Source organism: Vicugna pacos, chromosome 19 (genome assembly GCF_048564905.1).
Source record: "Vicugna pacos chromosome 19, VicPac4, whole genome shotgun sequence".
Lineage (NCBI taxonomy): Eukaryota > Metazoa > Chordata > Mammalia > Artiodactyla > Camelidae > Vicugna > Vicugna pacos.
The window spans coordinates 37,771,582-37,777,081 of NC_133005.1; the positions used below are offsets into that span (position 1 = coordinate 37,771,582).

General features: G+C 45.3%; 1 long non-coding RNA gene across 1 annotated transcript; it reads left to right on the forward strand.

The window, feature by feature from the left end:
- Positions 1–1,081: 1,081 nt before the first annotated feature.
- Positions 1,082–2,106, forward strand: LOC140687315 (uncharacterized). The gene is made up of 2 exons (XR_012061517.1): positions 1,082–1,236; positions 1,819–2,106. It is a non-coding gene; the product is annotated as an uncharacterized lncRNA (long non-coding RNA).
- The last annotated feature ends 3,394 nt before the right edge of the window (positions 2,107–5,500 follow it).

The window sequence follows — 5,500 nt, forward strand, 5'->3', positions numbered from 1 at the left end:
ATAAAATAATGATAAAGTGATGTCTTGAGTAGTTATTATCTTTGCTTTTAATATAATGTATTTAATTTGAAGTTTATATAATTTAATGGTTAACAGTGGCTCCGTTTACCAACCGGCTCATAAAATTCCTGAAAACTTAACAACAGACTTTTGCAAACCAGTGCACGTCAGCTTCAATAAATCATTGACCTGAGGGGGCACTGATACGATTCTAGGCCAGTCGCATGATTCCTGGGGGCAGGGCCCAGGCAGCTTAGCTCTAAAAGCTCCCCAGGTGACTCTGATGTTTACCCAGGGCTGAGAATCACTGACCTAGACGCTTGGTACTCCACGCGTGGTTTGCAGACCTGCAGACCTGCAGACCTGTCAGCATCGCCTGGGAGATGGTTAGACCTGGAGACTCTCAGGCCCTGCCCCAAACGTGCAGATTCCGATCAGAACCTGCTTTCTGTAAGATTTCAGGTGATTCCTGTGCACAAGCTTAGGTAACACGAATAAAGGTAAAAGATTCAGGGCTTCCCAGATATGCTGGCTATGACAGTGTCGCAGATGCAAATGCGGATTCCTGGGCCCATGACCAGAGGTCGCCGCTCAGTAGGTCTGGAGCTCCAGGGACCCCTCCTGGGGTGGGAGGACCTCCTTGAGTGACCCTCATGTCTGGGAATGGGCTGGAGATGATTCGCTCCAGATATAGTTCCACAGGGTGGAAGGGAAAACCTAACCAGAGGAAGAGAAATGCTTCCATCTGTACCTAGTAAATGTCACTAGGTAAAGAATGAGAACAAAAAGGACACCGTGGAGAACACATGATTGAGGAGGCCAGGAGGCGATGCTGTTAATGAGGTCGTGTGCCTGGCACACAAGATGCGCTTTCCGTGGTTGCTCCCCACGTGCGGAACGGCGCGCGGTGTAGAGAGCATGGACTTTGGGGTTTGAGCCCCCGTCACTCACAAGGAACCATCACTTCCTAGCTTTGTTTTGTGCCTCCGTTGGGTCTTCTGTGACGTAATTCCTCCTCACAGGGTTAAATGACACGATGTGTGCAGAGGGCCAGGGAACCACTCTGCACGACAGCGGCGGCCGACACAAAACCTCCTGCGCGTGCCCGCATTCGGGCGCGTGCGTCTTGCGGGTGTGCGGTCCCCAGGCTGGGTGCGCAGGAAGACAAGCGGGAGGGTAGCAAGGTGCCCACGCTGGCTAACCCCAGAGCTTGATGCTGAGTTCAAGGGCAAACTGGCACGCCAGGGGAAGCGGAAGGGAGCCTGGCTAATTAGAAAGGCGCAGAACAAAATAGCACCGCTGTGGGAGCATGAGATTAAAAAGGCCACAGCCTCAGTTTGTAAAGGACAGAAAGCATACAGAGCACACGGCTGCTGGGCAGTGCTGGCTGAGAGAACGAGGGGGCGGAGGAAACCACAACGTGAAGAGGCTGGGCCCGGACTCTTCAGTCTTCCCAGTGAAGGGAAGCCACAAACAGCTTCCTAGCTAGAGAGCCAACTGATAACTGGGGCCGTAGATAGAAACGCAGACGGCTGAAGGTGTGACACCCCTGGGTCCTCTGCAGGTTCCTCGATGAACTTGGCAGGTATCACCGTGCAGCTTTTAGCCATTACTTTTGGAAAATGCACAGGAACCACCCCTGTCTAAAAGGTGCAGATGTGAAGCAGTTTGCTAGAGGGATGCGTCTGAGAATAGGAGGCAGGTAAAGGGCCCAGGCACAGGGAATCTAAAGGATGCAGGCCAGTCTAGGTGGTACCCTAGTGGAAGGTGTTCCTTCCAAGTCCCGGAGCCCTGTAAGTGGCTCCCATTTGCCTACAGGAATTTGTAAGAAGAATGGCAACGGTGGGAGAGGCTGTTGTTAGAGAGGATCCGGCCACATGCAGATTGGTGCACAGGCAGTAGGAGTGGAGCTGGGTTCATGGTCATGCATCTCAGAGGGATGCTGGAAGAGCACAGGTACCCCCAACCTGTGCCAGCTACTCCCAACGCAGCGCTTTCTCAGCATTCTACATAATTCGCTGGATCCAACGTGAAATAAAAAATGTAAGGCCCTGGTTCTAAAGGCGGGAAACAAGTGGCATTAAAGGTACTAAAATATAAAACTCGTTCCTTTTTCCCATGGTCTCTCTTTCTTGACTTGTCACACTTGCTTCCTACTTGCTATTGAATATTGTTCTAAGTAAAGCAAAATTAAATTTTGAGTTATTGCCGTGGGTTTTATTGTTCGTCTTTACATCATGCAAAATGTTTAGAATGCAAATATAAGCATTTAACTCGTATGTGGAATCACTAAAATTGCACAATCTGTATTTCATAGCTTATGCGTGGATAGATATTTCCTTCTTACCAGAAGAGTAAACACAACTGAATCAGCTGCTTTTAGTTCACTTCTGGATATGTGTACATCCTACCAACACTCTCTGCTTTTGTTTTACTGATGAGTAAGGAAGGACTGAAAGGAAGAGGAACTATCGTTTGTCCTTATCTTTCCCTTTCCTTTGGTGACGTCGTTTTTAGTGAACAGTTGGCTAATACGTTACAATTTCCCCACATTCGTTAAGAAAAGACATGATAGGGTTCCTTGGCTGTTGATGTTTCTTAAAATGTCACTGCCTTCTTTTTGTGTCTGAAGCAAGTCCCCTGCATGCCTGTCTCAGCTTCACTGAGGTGTAATTGACAAATGAAACTGTATATTTAAAGTGTGCAGCGCGATGGGTTGATGTATGGATACGCTGTGAAATGATTGCTGTAATCAGTAACACATCTGTCACCTCACATGGTTACCTTCTTTCTTTTTTTGGTGGGAACACTTAAGATCGACTCTCTTAGTAAATTTCAAGTACACAACACACCATTAACTAAAGTCACCATGAAGCAGTGGGGCAATTTGTGCCTGTGGGACAGTTGGAATCCTCTGTGCGTGGTGTGGGGGGCATACAGACTGCGACATCTCCTCTGCCCATGTCCCATCAGGCTCCTTACAAATCCTAAGGCCAAAGATAAAATTATTAAGAACATTCTGGGGGTGACAGTAAGTTCATCTAAGTGCCGGGTCCTTTTTCTAAAGCACAGGACTGGAGACGAAACAAAAGCTATAGGTATGATCGGTCCTGACTTGGGTCAGCACTTAACTAACAGGGAAAGTCCACGTCCTTGTCCTTTAACAAACATCCTTGAACTCTCTGACCTGCCTTGTGCCTTTTGTACCCTGAGAACCCAGCATAGCATCCTGAATGTAACAGCCACTGCATTCAACAAATGTTGGTGGCTGACTGGGTTTGAGGTCCAAATGAATCCTTTAAGAAAAGAATTCAAGTTTTATAGGCAGGTTCAAGTTATGTTGGTATGTTTTGCTTGTGACACCTGACTCATGAAGTATCTAGGTGCCAAATTATTGTAGGTAAGATTTGCATAATAAGGAGCAAAATGTGGGTTTAGGATTGTCTGCAGAATACAGCCTGGGTAGATGCAATCCTGGCATTCGACCAAGTCCAGGGCAGAACGGAACCATTCATTCAGCAAATACTTATTGATCAGTTGACCTCAGGCTCTGTTCTGGGCTCTGAAGATAGAGCAGAGAGCAGGAAAGATAAACATCCCTTCCCTCAAGGAGTCTTCCTTCTAGCTGGGGCAGTGGATGAAAACAGGCCAAATGAATGCCTTATTTCTTGAACTCTAAATGCAGCCCCTCCCCGTGTTAGTATCTGGTGCTGGGGTACATTTTGCAGCTGATGGAGCTGCCATCCTACGCGTGCTCTTGGGGAGGCAGTCGCCACGATGTGATTGTCTTTGCGTGTTCCTGTGTAAACATCATTAGAGCTAATCATACAGCTGTCACTTCTGCTGAGTTATGTGCATGGTTGGAGCCACACGTGTTGAGTTTAATTTCTCTTTTAAATGTCTTAACACTACACTCTGTCAGCTTCAGCATTGCCATTATGTGTGCAAAAGGGGATGAGACTAGAACCACAGAGCATTTTTGATGTTAGTGAAGTGAACGTTTATCATCGGAGTATCATGATAATTCCATTTTTTAATTGTAAAGCAGCACTCACATATTTAATCAGCCCTCCGCAAGGAACATGCAATTGTATTGTGTTTGGTTACTGAAATAATTACAGAAGGAACCCCTACCAGAAGCCCATCAGCACCAGTACGAGCAAGAGAAATGGCCAAACCTCCTTGGAAAGATGAAAAATTTTAAAACATTGAGAGGTTGGTGTCACTGATTTTTGTAATGGATTCAGGACTGTCGTTAAGGTATCATGTCATTTAATTGGTAACCTTTATTTTTCTTTTTAATGATACATAAACTAATGGTGTGTCTCACAGCAAGAGGCATCTTAGATGCCCTGAGAGATGGTGGTGTGACGGGTGGTGTTAAGTGTTATGGGGATGCAGTACAGCCCCTTGTGTAAGGGGTTAGGGGTTGGGGGTACTGTGATTTTAAAAGCGTGACCGGAGAAAACCTCATTATCATCATAACTGGTGGTCTTGTCATTATGACAGTATTAAGGCCAAGGACTATGTCTTATAGAGAACCTTGCTACTCAAATTGTGGTCTGTGAAACTAGCCATTATAATTTTAGAGACAGCTGAAACTGACTTTGAATGTAATAAATCCAAGTAGAAGGTCTTTGGAAGGCTGAAGAATGCTTCTGTGTGCTTCAGGGAACTTAGCCTGAGACGGAAGATGTCTTTGCTCTATGTTTTATTAAACGGATACATTAGGTCTCAGTTCAGCCCACCTAAACAGCTGAAGATCTCACCAAAGTTTCATCCACCACACAGTATTTACATCACATTGGGTTTTATATTTTTAATGTTTATAAAGGCATTTATTTATGTTATGTATTTTATTTTATATTTTCATGGTCTGCCTATGACATTTTGGCCTTTGGATTTCACTTTTGACCATTGTCTTATGATTGGGGTTGCCTGTAAACATACCAAATAGATAATGCCATAGCCTTAACAGTATTTTTTCCATGTTTACAAAAATATGTAACAATGACTGCCTAACACCACATCAAACAGCCAAGTCGTAGTGTACTAGTATGATATTCAGAGGGCTCATCGTTGTTGTAATGTTACAGTCAGTGTTTTCCCTTGTCACTTTCATTGGCTCCGTGGGCAAGTGTGGTTCTAGCTGGGCTGCTCTGCTCAATTTGACTGTGAGATTCTCAGCTGAGGGCAACTCCTGACACATCCAGCACAAGTGTAGTAAGTGGTCAGTAACTATTGCAATGTGATGCGTAGGTGAGTGAACAAGTGGTTTGAGAGTCTCAACCAGACAGTAAATGACTCTCCAACCCCCCCTGGGAGTTGTCCTACATACTGTCTTTGTTGACAGCCTGGGTGACAGATCTGAGACTATTCTCACCAAATGTCTAGATAATATATTCGAGGAGGGTTAATGTCCTAGAAGAGAGAATTCAAAGGGCTCTGAACAACTGGAGAAAATGGTGTTCAAAAAACAGAGTGAAATTAACTTACACTG